Here is a 17941-nt window from a genome sequence, read left to right on the forward strand (position 1 = left end):
AGGGCGGGCTCTTGACGCGCCGTGGTGGCGAGGTTCTTCTAGTCGGTTCTGGTGCGCGCGGGCATGTGTTGCTAGTGGCAGAGGAGAGGGGGAAGAGAGGGGCCCGACGCAGCTCTCGCCTCGGTCGATGATGTGGTCAAAGAGGGGCAACGGGAGGGGGCAAGATCTGGCTCGGGCTGGCCTCCCTAGGCTCGGGTGCGCACTATAGCGCGTCGAGAGCGCAGCTTTGGCATGCCACAGCATGCTGGTGCGCTCTCGCGCATCCGGGCCATGTCTAGGGGAGTCTGGGGGTGGAGTTGATGCTCTTTGGATGCCTCGTGCCGAGGGGAATCGTGCTGCTCAAAAGGAGGGCTGATAAACAGGTGTCGTGAGCATTGATTTAGATGGTAAATTGAAGATTTTGGTTCCTCTCATTGAACTAGTGTTTGATCTCTCGGCTCCAGCTGTGGGGAGAAGAGGGAACTTATGACATTAGTTTGGAGTGAAGGGAGTAGGTGTCGGTGGTGGTAGCTGCAGTTGTTGGTGTTGGATCTCTCGGCTGGACCTGTTGGTTTTCTAAACTGTCAGAAGGTGTTTGATGCTGGTTTGGGGGAGTTAACCTCCTCCAAAAGCATTGTGAATTCACAGGATTTGATGATGGACATAATTAGGAGGCTTTACCAAATTTGATATCAATTGAGCAAGTTTGCAATGCAAACTTGGAAATACCTAAAAACGGGCAGATCTGCAATCTTGTGGGTAAATGTGATCAAATCAATTCCCACAAATGCAATGAATGGCATGCCCTCCTTATTTGGGGTTTTGAACACTCCTGCGAAGTTTGCGACCAATTGGACAAACTTGGCAATGTAGAGTTGTTCCACCTTGGTTCTGGACAGGAAGGTTTTCTGGATTATTTGGTGAACCAAACCACCTTGGATGGGGGTGAAACTTGTCATGACCATCACATATAGCATGTGGGACTGGTTAAAATTTTCTTGGAATTTATTGAGAATATTTCCTCTGGAAATATTTCAAAAGATCATAAAAGAAAGAAATGGTCTTCAAGGGTTTAGTCCAATACTTTGAACATGACTAGGGGTTGAAATTCTCATGTATGGAAAATATATGTCCTTAGAGTCTTCTTCAATTTTATCAGATTTTCTAAGGTAGAAAAATAATTTTTCACCATGAAATACCATTTCTGGCTTTATAAAAGGGAATATAAGCAAAATGGGAAAATAACTTCAAAAATAATTATTTTGTGGTTTTGAAGAGTTATTTTAATAATAGAATGAGAATAAAATCTTTGGGTAAAAGCACTCCCTTTAAATCAAGGACTTGTAGTCAAATCCCAAAGCGGGGGTTTGAAGCTACAAAAATTAATAAAAGGATTTTGGTAGAAATATTTTTTATAAAAAATTGTTTTTAGTAATCTACTCACAAGCACACATACAAGCAATGACAATCAAGACACTCATAGCACTTACTTAAAAAGTTTTGACTTATTCCAACTTTTGAAAAGGAAACAGTACTGACAAAGTGGAGCAAAAACACGGTGTTACAGACCTATCCCCTTTACAAGTATCTCGTCCCTGAGATTCCTAAGATAAGTGCTAAAAAGGTATGGAAACTCGGATCTAAGATAGTCTTCACGCTCCCATATTGCTTCAGCCTCGATGTGGTTTCTCCACTAGACCTTTAAGTACTTGATGGCGCGGCTTCGGGTATGATGTTCGGCTTCATCGAGGATGTGGATCTCTCTATTGCGATTAGTAAGGTCTGGCTGAAGATCGATGGCTTGATGATCGATGTCCTTGTAATGATCCGGACGGTTAGGTGCTTGGAGGTACTTTCGAAGTTGTGACACATGGAAGACGTTGTGCACACCCGAAAGTTCTGGAGCTAGCTCCAACTGGTAGGCAACTTATCCTTGTCTTTCAGTGGCCTTGAAGGGCCCAATGTACCTCGAAGAAAGCTTCCCCTTGATGTGCAAGCGCTTCCTCCCCTTGAGAGGCGTGACGCGGAGATACATGTGGTCTCCAGGGTTGTGTTACACCTTTCGGCGGTGTGTATCTACGTAGCTCTTTTGTCGTGACTTGGCGGCTTCGAGACGTTCACGGACAAGCTGAACTTGCTCTTTGGTGTCGCGGAGGATGTCTGGCCCAAAAACCAGTCCTTCACCAGTCTCGGACTAGTTGAGGGGAGTGCGACACTTATGTCCATACAAAACCTCAAATGGTGCTGTCTAGAGATTGGACTGGTAACTCTTGTTGTATGAGAACTCGGCGAAGGGCAAACTATCTTCCCATTTGGTCTTGTATGCCAGGACACAAGCGCGGAGTATATTCTCAAGTATATGATTCACTCGTTCCATCTGCCCACCGGTCTACAGGTGGAAGGCGATCCTGAAGGAGAGCTTGGTCCCCAGAGCCTCTTTGAACTTCTTCCAGAATCTTGAGGTGAATTGCATGCCTCGGTCAGACACAATCTCCTTTGGAACCCCATCAAGACTCACGATACGATGGACGTAGAGATTGGCCAGCTCGCTACCATCGTACGTGGTACTAACGGGGATGAAGTGGGCCACCTTGGTTAGATGGTCGACAATGACCCATATGTAGTCGTGCCCCTTGCCTGACCTGGGCACACCTATGATGAAGTCCACACCAACTTTATCCCACTTCCATTCAGGAACTCGGAGAAGTTGTAGCGCCCAGCAGGTCGCTGATAATCATCCTTGGCCCTCTAGCATATGTCGCATTTAGCAACGTATAAGGCTATTTCCCTCTTCATGTCGTGCCACCAGAACCTTTCCCTAAGGTCTTGGTACATCTTGGTTCCACCAGGGTGAATAGAATATGGAGTGTCATGAGCTTCTTGCATGATTAGGTTCTTGAGTTCATCCTTGTCGGGTACGCATATGCGATTCCCAAACCACACAACTCCTTGCTCATCCACTGAGAATCCTGGGGCTTTTTCTTCCTTGATCTTCCTCTTGATGCCTCCGATGCTCTCGTGTCCCTTATGGGCTTCCTTAATATTCTCCATCAACGTGGGTTTAGCTTCGAGGTTTGCCAGGAATCCTTGTTCGACTAGCTCCAACCCAAAGCTTTCCATCTCCTCATATAGGGCACATAGGCTTTCCTTGACTATAGCACTCAAGGTGCAAGCCTTCCAGCTCAAGGCGTCTGCTACCACGTTGGCCTTACCGGGGTGGTATTGAATGCTGAGGTCATAGTATTTAATTAACTCCAACCATCTTCGATGCCTCATATTCAATTCTTCTGGGTAAAAATATACTTCAGACTCTTGTGGTCGGTGTATATCTCGCATCGCTTCCCCAGAAGGTAATGTTGACATGTCTTCAAGGCATGAACTACTGCCGCCAACTCGAGGTCATGACTGGCGTAATTCTCCTCATGAGGGTGTCGACATTCTGGGAATGGGGGTACCCGGAACTGTTGGCCTGCGGCCCAGGGCTGGCCCACTTCATCAGCGCAAGCTCGGCAAGGAACGGGCCCACCTGAACAAGTCCCTCGCGAAGGGCCAAGCCTTGCGAGGCAAAGCGACATCAAGACCCTCTAGGGCCCTCCTCAGGACCCCTCCGGAGCGGCAGATATTTCAAGGCAGGATCGGGCCTCAGGAGTCAAGGATGACGCCACGGAAGGGCAGGCGATCAGAAGATGGTAGGGCAGGACAGTTCCTCCTTTAGTGCAAAGGAGGTGGGAGCAATCAAGAATCCAAAGGCGTCTCCCAAAGGTTTCCCTTCTGGTGCAACAAGACCATGGTCGCCCGCTGGTAGGACGGACGTCATCTGTGTGCTCAACTCTGCGTCACTCACATCGGCTTTGCAGGCGAAGACCACTTTTGACAGGGGAAGCATGTTCCCTTGTGCCGTACCGAAACTGGCCATTGTGGGATCCCTTCCCGCCTACGATAGGGTAGAGGACACTGGCCTCCAATATAAATAGAGAGGGTAGGATACCTAAGGGGAGATCATATCATCGTAACCCAAGAGCAACACACCAATCCATTTAGCCTCAGGAGGCTCAAGAGCATTGTACTATCTCGTTCATCAACCTCTGTGAGAGGCAATCCACCAAAAGCAGGAGTAGGGTTTTACGCTTGGCAGCAACCAGAACCTAGGGAAACTATTTTGTTCTAAGTTCACCTCACCTTCGAGTGAGTTCTTCGCCGTTTCCATCGAGCAGCGGGCTAGGCGAGGCAAAGCAGAGAGAGACCTTCGTTCACGCCCCAGTGTCCGAATCCTTAGGGTTTTGCGGAGCCTGAAATCTGACATTTGGCACACCAGGTAGCGGGCGTTTGAAGGCTTTCTTCCAGCTTCCTCCTTCCCAGACCGTTACACCGATGACGAGCGACTAATCGGCTTCTTCGAGCCTCGTCGAGCTGGTCGCCGACAGCCACGTCACAGCGGCTCGAGGCTCGCATACCGGCACCACAGGACCAGGCGGGTCGTACCAGGCCGTCAACATCGTCTCCGTTGTGATGGCCACCCATGCCACCCAGGCGCATGGGGATTGGGCGGCAGCCCGGGCACTCGCAGTGCGCTGCGTCAACTTGGGGGACCTCAGTGGACACGACACATTGCGGATGGCAAGAGAGATGCTACGCCAACGACCGACACCAGGGGGCTTCGACGCTTCGGCAAAGCACATCATGGAGCTAATCGCCATCTCCCAGAAGACCATCCAGCCTGGTACATCTTCAAGGCAACACACGCCAGGCGCCAGGGGTTCGCACCGCATGCCGCCCCCCGAGCCTGCAAGCTTCGGGGCCTTGCCCGTTCTGGGCGGGGCCAAGAGATACGCGCTTCACGTTGCCCTCCACCTCCTCCAGACCCAAGCGACTGGCCCTGAAGCGCACCACACCGACAACCATGAGGGACGCGAAGCCAACGGCGGGACGACCGACACGCACGCTGGCGTGCATCACCGAGACTAGGTCGGCCCTCGACAGCCGGGGGCGGCCCGACAGGAGCGCTCCATCCGGCACAGCCAGCAGAGGGCGGAGGCGATGGTGCGGATGAACTACGACAACAGAGATACAATAGGATATGATGGCGGAAGTCAGCATCGGGCGGTGCCGGGGTGAGCCGACGGCGCAGCAGAACCAAGCGACTTCGCGCGGAGGCCTACCGCAGGAAGCCCTTCGAGAAGCACGGCCGGGGGGGATCCCCCTCCACCGCAAAGAGGGACCGCCATCATCGCGCTGATGGCCGGACGCGGGGGACGGGAAAGCGCCTACGTGGAGCCGTATGTGCCAGAGTATGCGGCGCTACCTGACCCTCCCGATGAGGAAGAGCTTCAGGCGTCCCCCCGGGGCTCCTACCCACCTCAGGAATGAAGAACGTTTGGGGGCTTCTCCCTGAGCAGGGCTCAAAAGGTGCCCGGGTAGGAGGGCGCCCTCAAGCCGCGGGGCATGGCACCAGCTACCTTCCCAGCGGAAGGACTACGCGAGGCCAAACTCATGAGCCTCGGGAGAACGAGACAAACACCCTCACGAGAGGCTAGCGGCAAGGATCATCCGCGACGACCAAGATGCAGGCATGGGCATTGGGGGCCAGGCCTCGTGAGGCATTCCTGAGGTGCAAGGGGGCTTCAACTATTCATCGAGGTAATTTTTTGGACTTACTACCTCAAGGAGTGTCTGCTCCGTAGGAACTCCAACTATGTGGGCATACTACTGCAAGTTGCATTCTTCACAATTTCCGTTACATCCACTTGGCAACCCGACATGCTGCTTTCCTTGCGTCCTTCCGCGACCCACCTTCCTCGCTGGGGAGCACCTGCCGCAACGCATCGCCCCAACGTAGGGATAGGGGAGCCCCACTGCTCCCTAGGACCACGACAGGCAAGAAAAAAATCAGAGTTGCTTGAGCGTCCAAGGGGGCTCCACAGCATAGCGCTCGAGGAGCATTATCAGTCACAAGGCCACTTGCCGCCCTTGATATCGTCCTTGGTGATCCGGTCCTTATCAGGGGATGCAGGGCCTGACTACATGGCTGAGATCGTCATTCGGTCCCACACAGCGGCGTTCGGGAAATGTGCGGGACCAGGTCCTCGCGACGCAGAGCCGCTTGAACGTCAAAAAGGGTGCTCCGGAGAATGGCGCTCCACGGGCCTTACCGGTCGGAGGGCAACTACCGCCCTTGACAACGTCCTTTATCAAGCAATTGTCGAAAGAGGTAGGGCCTGACCCCGCGGCTACATCTGTTCACTCGGTCATACGCAACGGCGGTCGGAAAATGTGCAGGACTGGATCCTAACGATGTAGAGCCGCTCGAACGTTAGTAGGGGGCTCTTGAGCACCGTGCCTCAAGAGCCTTACCGGTCATACCGCCACCAGCTGCCCTTGATACATCCGTTCACTCGGTCCAACGCGGCGGCGGTCAGGAAATGTGCGGGACTGGGACCTGACAATGTAGAGTCAGAAAAAGCCCTTAAATAGGCCTCCCAGGAAGGAGCGCGAGCATGCAAGACAAGCATCGACCTATCGCACCTCTGCATCGTCCTTCAATCCTTCCGAAACCTACTTCATCCCGTGACACTCTCACGTAATAACGAGCCGAGGTTGTATACGCCCAGGGCCCCCCGAGGACGCGGAAGGGGTCCTCCCCACGCCTAGTGGAGGACCTTAGCTCCGCGCTCGGTACAACACAATCCCCCAATGACTCTAGAAGCTCAGGCCCCAATGCCTTCGGGGTAGCGATACTCGCGAGGCCAAAGCATCCTCGCGACCTCCCATATACACCCCCACCATGAGACTCTCACATAATAACGAGCCGAGGATGTATACGCCCAGGGCCCCCTAAGGACACGGCAGGGGTCCATCCCACGCCTAGTGGAACACCTTAGCTCCGCGTTGGGTACAGAAATGAAGGCAATCAGCATGGCATGCCAATGACCATGATCGCAGCTGGCAAGGAAATCCATATAGTCCACAAATGACTATGCCAGCTTTAAATGTCGGACGTGGCACTTACTTGCTTTCTCTTGGATTCGAACTATTTTCCTCTGAGTTTGAACTGGCCGATTTCTTGAGTTGGTTTTTTCTATTTTTCTGCGACATTCCCTCCTCCGGGGATGGGGTTAACGTCCAACTCCCGCCAAGCTCGTGCTTAGCAAAAGGCAAGTGGCTGGTAGCCGGCTCGTTGGCCATCTCGGGGAGGATGTCGCGAAGGTGAATGAGCGCCTTACGCGCTCCCGTCTCAACCGCGAACACCAGAGTCTCCATTTGTGGCCCTTCTAAGAACCAACTAGTGGGAGAGATATTTGCCTTCACAACCACATCCACGTGGCATTCCTTTGTGCTGGCATTGACCCAGTGTTTGTGGTAGAGGTAAACTAGCGTTCGACGTACTTGACACTTCTCCTAACTGTCCTCCAGAAGTAGGGGAAAGCTGGATTCCAGGAGGGTCTCAGGTACGATGGCCATCTACAAGGTTTTGGGAGAGGTGTCAGAAAAAGTTTTGAATGGTATAGGAAAGCGGTAAGGATAAATAAAACACTCACTATAAGGACGAGGTGTGCTAATCGTCCCGTCTGACGTCCATGCTACCTAAAGCTTCCTACAGTCAACCTGGCTCTGATACCAGCACTGTGGGGACCACGACTTATGTGTCGAGACCACCGAATGAATGTGTACCGTGATCCCAGAGATCAATGCTCACTGAACACATAGATACTGAATAACAAGAGTCTTACATCCATGAATAACTTCTGGTACAAATAATGACCATTATGGTGAAGTCTTACATAGATAGGGCGATAAAGGCCGACCACACCAACTCAACTAATAGCGGAAATCTTGGTTAAAAGCATGAACCCATGCCATCAGCCTTAACCTACACACATTCTGACTCGGAAGCGTCCTAGTTCGCTTGTCCGTCTCAGTCCACGAATTCTTCTCCATACTCCGGTTCTTCCATGTCTGGTCACATAAAATAACCATTGGCAAGTCAATGAGTACTTTGAATGTACTCGCAAGCAACCCATGATGCGGACAATGCAATTGAGGTGTGATATATGTTATAGTGCAGCCTTTGCGGAAAGAAGGTTTTTCATGAATGCAGTAACATGGTCAAGTGTTTATATGAACATGCATCACAAGCTAAATGGTAACCATAAGAACAAGTTACAAATATCAACATACATATTCCAAGGGCTAAACACCTCATTTTCACCCTTCATCCCAAGTCACCGGACTTGACCCAATTGATCACTTTCTCATGAAACACCTTTATACACACGCACACTTGGGTTATGCGGAAACCACTAGACGTAGTTTAAGAAGCACCACCCAATTGTCCTTGACCGTGGACATGACTATTTGAATAGTTTAACACTCTGCTGAGGTTGCATGCTGTACCCACGAGATTCAGGAAACTTATGTGTCATCCACGTGTCACATTATGTAACATACCCGAGGTAAGTACCCGATCAATGCCTTTCCCCTGGTGACCCTAGACAAAGAGTCCACTCAATTGGTCCACTCAATTATGTAACACATGATGTACATCTTACGAGCACCAACTATAGATCGTATAATCCATGCGGGGACCAACAGTGTGCCCGACACATGTCAAAACAGCATAGTCGCCCTACCTGGCACGACCCCGACACGAGAGTGACCATGCCACTCCCACCACTAGTAATGTGGGCTCTTTGCTAGCACCGATCAGAGTAATCAACAAAGCCCCGTTCCCATATTAATGTATCGTGGTCGCACATGTAAGGTTGGGACGGCCGACACATCTTAAGTCTAATCCCATTTCCAAAACCACACACACAAAACCTTTCCTCGCACACCACTTCTTTCTCAAGTGGTCATCCATCTCAACACCATCACCCTTGGACATTAGTGGCGTCCTATGGGGTTTTCGAAAAAATCTTTGTAATCACCTCTTTGTTACCATCAGCATTCATATGCTCATCCTATGCGTACAACTACTATCTAGTTGTCAACTTTACATCAGCGTGGCCCTCATAGATGGTAAGGTCATGCTCAAATGTAAGTACTCTAGAGGAGCCATCGGTAACCCCATGCCGAGGTTTACCGATTAACCATGATCATATGCATCGGAATAAAGTAGTCAACAGGGTATGCATAAAATATTTTCACACACATGGCCAAAGGGCTGCTTGCCTTGGTCAGCTAGGTATCCGGGGCTTCGAGGTCTTGGGGTCCAAGTCCTTCGTCAAACGCGTGATCTTTCATAGCGATAATAATAGTAATAATAAGTCCCACAACCAAAAACATGGCACAAACTCACATCTAAAATCTTACCCTATTCTATAAAATACCAACATTATTTCTAAAAATATTTCTTTCTAGTTTTGGAGCTTTTTTCGGACTCATGCGTCCATTCGAACTTCTTGCCCCTTTTCAAGAGTTGAGTCATTGGTCGGGCGATGCGGGAGAATCCTTCCACGAGCTTGAAGTAATATCCTGCGAGTCCAAGGAAGCTTCTGAATTCCTTCACATCGATTGGCGACTCCCAACTCGTTATTGTTGTAATCTTGGTGGGGTCGACTACCAATCCATCTACCATCATGGTATGACCCAAGAATCCAACCTCATGTAGCCAAAATTCTCATTTTCCGAACTTGGCATAAAGTTGGGGCTCTCGAAGGTTTTCCAAGACCATCCTCAAGTGTTGCTCATGTTCTTATTAAGATTTGGAGAAGATGAGTATGTCGTCGATGAAGACAACGACAAACTTTCCATGTACTCGATGAAGACTTTGTTCATGAGGTACATGAAGTAGGCTGGGGCATTGGTCAACCCAAACGACATGATTGTGCACACTTATAGGCCGTACCTAGTCACGAATGTCGTCTTCAATATGTCTTCAGACCGGATCTTTAGTTGGTAGTATCCAGACCTGAGATCGATCTTGGAGAATACCTTGGCACCATTCAACTAGTCGAATAGGTCTTCAATCTTGGGGAGTCGATACTTGTTCTTTATCGTGACTTCATTGAGGGAACAGTAATCAATGCAGAGCCTGATAGTCCCATCCTTCTTAGACACGAATAGAACAGGTGATCCCCAAGGACAAGCACTAGGACGAATGAATCTGTTCCTGAGCTGCTCAGCGAGTTGTTTCTTCAACTTAGCCAATTCCTTGGATCCCATTCTGTAGGGCTTCTTTTAGATAGGCCTTGATCCGGGCATGAGCTCAATGATGAACTCAATGTCTCGGTCAGGAGGCATCTGAGGTAGTTTATCAGGAAGTCCGGGTACTCACATACCACCGGTACATGGCCCAACTCTTTTCCCGAAAGGCAGTTAACCTGAGGGGGTTGAGTGGAGGTAGGCTCATAGATGTATTTGACTTCAATGCCTTGGTCACTCGTCATGGTAATAGACCTCTTGGTACAGTCCAATATGCTTTGGTGCTTGGCCAACCAGTCCATACCAAGAATCACATCCAAACCTTGCGACTTAACGACGATGAGATCTGCTACGGAGTCTACCTCGCTAATGTTGATCCAAACTCCCCTGCATCCTATGACCATTTAGGAATGTAGGTTTCAAACCACTCTTCATTGCAAAATTTTGAGTGACAAAAGAATGTGAGGAAACACAATCAAACAATATTGTTGCTAGAGTGGAGTTGACGAGGAACGTACCGAGTATGTAGTCCGGGTCTTCCAGGGCTTCCTCTGTGTAGACATGATTCACGTGTCCCCTGCTATTGTAGTGATGGTTCTAGGGAGCTTGATTCTTGTTTGGTGCTCCATGCCCTTGTCCTTGATTTGGTGCATTGGGGCACGGTGCATCGGCCTTCTTATTGGGGCATTGCCTCGAGTAGTGCCCAGGCTGACCACACCAAAAGTAGGTGACCTGCGTGGGGTTGTTGGGATTGCCCCCATTGTTGTTGCTTGGAGGGTTGTATGCTGGCTTGGGGTTGGTATACGGCTGAGGCTAGTAGCTTGGTCGAGGTGCAGGAGTCTTGTACTGCTGGTGCTGATAGTTACGCCTTGTCAGGGCTGATTGCCACGAATGAGCCTTCTGGTGGATGGAACCACCATTACCCATCAGTTTGCGCCTGTGAATGTCATCCATAGCATGGCACTTGTCTTCAAGCATGAGAGCCCTATTCCCCAGATCACAGAAGTCAGGTAGTCACAGACAACAAGTTGGTATTGCAGTGACTGTTGAAGCCCTTCCATGAAATGCTCCACCTTTGCGGCCTCAATGTTGACATCAGCAGGCGCATACCTTGACAAGAGGTTAATTTTATGCACGTTGTGACGCCCTCGGCTTAATCGTACGCTAATCATACACGCAAATGCGTACGATCAAACCCAAGGACTCACGGGAAGATATCACAACACAACTCTAGACACAAATAAAATAACATCAGCTTCATATTACAAGCCAGGGGCCTCGAGGGCTAGAATACGAAAGCTCGATAAGCACACGAGTCAGCGGAAGCAACAAATATATGAGTACAGACATAAAACATGGGGTGCCTTAGAGAAGGCTAGCACAAAAGATACAACGATCGAACGAGGCGAGGCCTCCTGCCTGGGAACCTCCTAACTACTCCTGATCATCAGCGGCCTCCACGTAGTAGTAGGCACCGTCGGGGTAGCAGTCGTCGGCGGCGGGGACCTCCAGCTCCTGGGCTTCATCATCTGGTCGCAGCAAACGGATCAAGGGGACAAGGGGGAAGCAAAGCAGCGGTGAGTACTCATCCAAAGTACTCGCAAGTCTTACATCAGAACTATTCTAAATATGCATCAGTATCAAAGAAGGGGGTTATATGTGGGCTGACTGCAGAAATGCGAGAATAGAGAGAGAAGACCTAGTCCTATCGAAGACTAGCATCTTCAGGGTCTTGCAGCAATAGACGAGAGTAGAACAGGGGTAACACATTAATAGTCATATTGTTGCAGCAATATTAAAGTGAGGTCACGCCTAAAGATCCTCCCTCGACTCCCTGCGAGGAAGCAATCCCGAGGCAAACTAATTCCAGTTAAGTAACAATTGTAGTTGTAAAAGATCGAGGCACAACTCCAAGTCGTCCTGTAACCTTGGACACGGCTATCCGAATAGTTAATTTTCATCCCTGCAGGGGTGCACCACATGTCCCGTCACGCCCGATAACACTCTGGCCGGACATACTTTTCTGGGTCCTGCCCGGCCTCAGAATATCGACACGTCGCAGCCCCACCTAAGACTAATCAGAGAGGCCAGCCCGCCGGTCTAAATCCTAAGCACAAAGGGTTCGTGGGCCCAGTTCCCCTTCACGCTCCTGCACGTGGCGTGGGCGGCCGACGTCAGTCCTAGCATCCCTTAATCACAAGCGCGATGCATCTCGGGACCACTCGGGCGCGCGCCGCTACACTGCTGGCATCTGAAAAGCTTCGGCTGATACCGCGACGCCGAGTACCCATAATTCTTCCCGCGTAGCCGGTTAGTGCGAAAAGGTCTCCGACCAACCCAGATCAAATACCCAAATCCATTAGCATTTTAATTAGGCCAGCAACACAGTCTCGCGGGAATCCACCCGTCTTACAACTAATCACCAATGATCCCAGTAACATGGTCGAGTAACTGTGTGGTTGTAACATCGGGGGAATCCGAGGTATCACCCTCGTTGGACTCCGAACGATGTACCCGTCAAGGTGGGCTTAGAGGAATCACCCTCGGGGGTCCCACACTCGCGGGGTGGCACGACAGAGACGTCATCGGGAATGGTGAAAGAGGAATCACCCTCGATAACCACGACCGACTAGCTATACTACAGAGATATCATCAGGAGTACTTAGCGAGGTGTCACCCTCGGTACCCGATAGTTCCCTGTAGCGTCGTACAACGAAGGGGGGTGAACGTGCTGTGTCGGGTCTGGCTCGTCGATCAAAGATTGAGATTTGAGAACAAGCGGGGCAACTGATCTACGGGGTCAGAGGGGATGACTGCTCCACCTATACTAAGAATATTAAAAGTACAGGACTGAAAGTAGCAGTTCATCAAAAACAGGCTATGCATCAGATATAGGAGCTAACTACAACAGTAGCAAAATACTAATGCAAGCAGTAGGAAGAAAGACATAGGCGATATAGGAATGATCAAGGGGAGTTTGCTTGCCTTGCTGCTCTGCGGCAAAGGACTGATCGGCAGGGTCGTAGATGTACCCGGCAACAGCGTCAGTCTCGGGGTCTACCGGTAAGAAGAGGGGGAAGAAACAATAAATAATAGCACCGATGCAACACAAAACATGACATGGGAAGATGCAGGCTAGACATGAGCTAACGCAGCAACATCCGTCATAGACGGGTCGGAAGAATATCTGACGATATTTTCCGGGTCTCGGGCTACTACCGGTTAAACTGGAAACGATGGAAAAGTTCCATGTTTGCTAAGCTAGGGACGCGTGATAGACGAACGGACCGTGTAGCCGGGTTCGTCTCGTTTTGCTGATCAACTTTCATGTTGAAAATATTTTGATCTGACTTACGGATTATTTTATATTAATTTTTAAAGTTTTATTAATTATTTAAGAATTAAAAACAGATTTAAAAGATTTAGTAAAATCCTATTATGACATCATCGCGATGTCATGCTGACATCACATTTGACTGGTCAACTGACCAGCGGGTCCCGAACGTCATAGGCACAAGTTTTATTAAGATTAATTATTTATTAATCAGATTAATTCAAAGAGGGACCCACGTGTCATACTCTAATTATGTTAATTAATTATTTTAACTAATATATCTATTTATTTATTTATTTAAGAAAAACAATATTTTTAATTATCGCGTGGGGCCTCCTTGTCATAGACAGCGGGTGCATTGGCCCCACCGGTAAGTGGCCTAAGGTTATTTTCTCATTTATTTTTATTAGATACCTAACCGTGCAAATACCGTATTCCTCTAAATATCCATATACGCAAATACATACATCACATCTCATACATACATACATACATACGCATCTAATACAACATTTGTTTTTATTTTTATTTTTCTCTCAAAACTCTCAACACTCATCTCTTTGTTAACAGAGACAGAGAACTCTCTCTAACTCCACCTAGAAGAACACAAACTTCAAATCCTCCTACCGGAGTCCACCGTCGACGGATCGAGGCCCCGTTTGCCGGAACGGAACCGGGATGTCGAGGAGAATGACAAGGTGGGAGGAGCCCGAGGAGGGGCTCACCGACGGTGACGTGACGGCCCGGTGAAGACGGAGTTCGCACGAAAGTGACGGTGGAGACGGCGACGCGGCTCCGGTGATGAAGGGGACGGTGATGATGGTGACGCGCCGGCGAGGGGAACCGGCCGGATCCGGCGAGGAAGAGGCGTAGGGGAGGCCCAGTGGAAGAGGGGCTCGCCGGCGTGGTGAAGGGGCCGAGGAAGGCCAGTCTCCCTGCCCGGTCCCTCCTGGACCGAGCGGGAGGAGGGGGGCGCGACGGGGAGGGGGCGTCGGTGAGGAGAGGCAGGGGGGTCGCCGGCTTGGTGAAGCCGTGGCGCAGGGGCTCGCCGGAGCTTGCAGGGCGGAGGTGGTGCCGCGTGGTGAGAGGTTGCAGGGGGTGGCACCGAAGTGGGGAGGCAGGGGGACCTCGGTCTCTGGGAGGACGATGGGGGGGCCGAGAGGGTAGCTCGCCGGGGGAAGGAGGACCGAGGAGGGGCGGCTCGCCGCCGGAGGAGGAGGGATCTGGGAGGGAGTAGGCGAGGTGGAGAGGAGGGGGGCGACGGGGTGTGGAGGGGCTCTGTCGTGGGAGGGATATGGGGGTCCTCTCGTGGGCAGGGGTGTCGGTGGGATGGCGGGAGAGGACCGAGACTGGGGGGGCGCTGTCGTGGGGGTGGGGTGGCGCCCCCCACGAGGGGGAGGCTGGCGGCGGCGGTGGGAGTAGCGAGGGAGGGGCTCGCCTGCCGCCAGGGCTCTAGGGTTTAGTGGGAGGGGCGCGGGAGGCCTGGCCGGTTGGCCCTTTTGGCCCAACCAGGCCACGGGGTGGGGGTTGCCTTTCCTTTTTTTTTAATTTGTTTGTTTTGTTTGTTTTAGATTGTTTTCCCTTTTCTTTTTATTATTTCTTTCTTTCTAATTTCTTTTCACTAACTTATTTTCTATTTAAATACTTTCTTTTAATATACTTTCTTTTACGATTTATTATACATACTTTTAATTCTCTCTTTCATATACATATTCTTTTAATACTTGTAATGAACCGATAAAGTACTTCCCCCTTTGCTTTCAAATTTTGGATCCGGACAGACGCGAATCAACGCGGGTCTGAGATGGGAATCCGATGACGTGGCATCATTAGCTGTTGATTACTGTAGCTTAATTACAATAATCACTGTAGCAAAAGTCGAGGATGTCACAATTCTCCCCTACTAACAAGAATTCTCGTCCCGAGAATTAAGAGGTAGAGGGAAAGAAGAGCCCGGGGTATTCATCACGAAGATGATCCTCGCGTTCCCAAGTGGCTTCATCTTCAGAGTGATTTGACCACTTCACCTTAAGGAACTTGGTGACCTTACGACGAGTTTTACGTTCAGCTTGGTCGAGAATGCGGACCGGATGCTCTTTATAAGAGAGGTCTTGTTGTAGCTCAAGCATATCGTGATCCACTGCTCGAATAGGGTCCTTGAAGCAGCGACGGAGCTGAGAAACATGGAAGACATCGTGAACCTGAGAAAGGTTCGCCGGCAGTTCCAATTGATAAGCCACTCTTCCACGCCTTTCGAGAACAGTGAAAGGACCAATATAACGAGGAGCTAACTTGCCCTTGATTCCGAAACGGTGTGCACCTCTCATTGGTGTGACACGAAGATAAGCCTTTTCGCCAGGTTGATAGACCATATCTTGATGATGACGGTCATACTGACTCTTCTGACGAGACTGAGCAGCCTTCAGATTCTCATGAATAATGCGGACTTGATCTTCGGCATGTTGAATAATATCCGGACCGAAGAGTGACCGTTCTCCAGTTTCTGACCAAGTCAGAGGAGTCCGACACCTTCGCCCATACAATACTTCGAAAGGGCCATCTTCAGACTAGCTAGCTATTGTTGTAAGAGAACTCGGCATACGGGAGAGATTCCTCCCATTTCTTACCGAAGGAAATGACACAAGCTCGAAGCATGTCCTCGAGAATTTGATTGACTCGTTCAACTTGTCCCTGGATTGAGGATGAAATGCAGTGCTGAAGGACAGATGAGTCCCCATAGCCTTCTGAAAACTTTCCCAGAATTTTGAAGTGAACAAGCTGCCACGGTCCGAACTGATTACCAACGGAATACCGTGAAGTGAAACAACTCTTGACATATAAAGATCTGCCAGTTGACTAGCATTAATTGTTTCCTTGACGGCCAGGAAATGTGCAACTTTGGACAGTCGATCAATGACGACAAGAATAGCATCATTACCTTTCTGAGATCTGGGAAAACCAGTGACAAAGTCCATTTGAACATGGTCCCATTTCCATTCGGGAATAGAGATAGGTTGCAGAGTTCCAGCAGGCTTTTGGTGTTCTGCTTTGATACGCCGGCATATATCACATTCTGCCACATAGCGTGCAATGTCTTGTTTCATATTGGGCCACCAGAATCTTTGCCGGATGTCTTGGTACATCTTGGTACTACCCAGGTGAATAGACAATGGTGTGTCATGAGCTTCTTCCATCACCTTCCCAGTCATCCTGAGATTTTCCTTCTTATTTGGGACGAATAGGCGACCCTTGAAATACAAGGCGCCACCTTCATCAACAGTGAAAAAGGAGGGTTTACCCTTTGCAATATAGCTCTTAATCCTGTCGACATCATCGTCAAAGTTTTGTATATTCTTTATGGAGCTCACAAGATTTGGTTCAACCACTAGGTTACTGAGGGAACCCTGATTAACAACACGGAGGTTCATCTTTTGATACTCTTCAGGAGGGGGAACAAGGTAACCATGAGGAACAATGTGGAGGTTCAGCTTACGGAATTCCTCTTGCAAACGATCGTGAACCTGATGAACCTGGAGGTGGTTGCCGTATGACTTGCGACTTAAGGCATCAGCCATTACGTTAGCCTTGCCAGGGGTATATGATATACTACAGTCAAAATCTGCTATACGCTCCATCCATCTTTGTTGACGCAGGTTCAGCTCCGGTTGAGTGAACAAGTACTTCAGACTTTGATGGTCGGTGTAGATTTCACAGCGATTACGGACAAGGTATTGTCGCCATTCCTTCAATGCATGAATGACTGCGGCAAGCTCGAGATCATGAACTGGGTAGTTCTCTTCATGAGCACGCAGTTGACGTGAAGCATAAGCGATCACCTTACGATCCTGCATTAGGACACAACCTATTCCTTGACGAGAAGCATCACAGTATATGACGAAATCCCTTTTCGTATCTGGAGGAGCAAGTACTGGAGCGGACGTCAGTTTGTCCTTGAGTTCCTGGAAACTTTCCTGACATTTGTCAGTCCATTCATACTTAACACCTTTGTGAAGCAGGTTGGTTAAGGGCTTCGCAATCTTGGAGAAGTTCTCGACGAATCGACGGCAATAGCTGGCGAGTCCGAGAAAACTTCTGACTTGTTTGACATTCTTCGGGGGAGTCCAGTCAAGAATAGATTGAATTCGTTCGGGGTTGACCGCAATACCATCCTTGGATATCACATGACCAAGGTAAGTCACTTCGTCTAGCCAGAACTCACATTTGGAATACTTCGCATAGAGTTTATGCTCCCGAAGCTTATCCAGTACAAGACGAAGATGTTCAGCATGCTCTTCTTTGTTCTTTGAAAACACCAGAATATCATCCAGATATACCACAACAAATTTGTCGAGGTAGTCCATGAATATATAATTCATCAATCGAGAGAAGGTTGCCGGTGAATTGGTTAAGCCGAAGGACATGACGGTGTACTCGTATGATCCATATCGAGTAACAAAGGCGGTCTTTGGAATATCCTCCTTGCGAACA

This window comes from Hordeum vulgare, chromosome 4H (genome assembly GCF_904849725.1).
Source record: "Hordeum vulgare subsp. vulgare chromosome 4H, MorexV3_pseudomolecules_assembly, whole genome shotgun sequence".
Taxonomy (NCBI): domain Eukaryota; kingdom Viridiplantae; phylum Streptophyta; class Magnoliopsida; order Poales; family Poaceae; genus Hordeum; species Hordeum vulgare.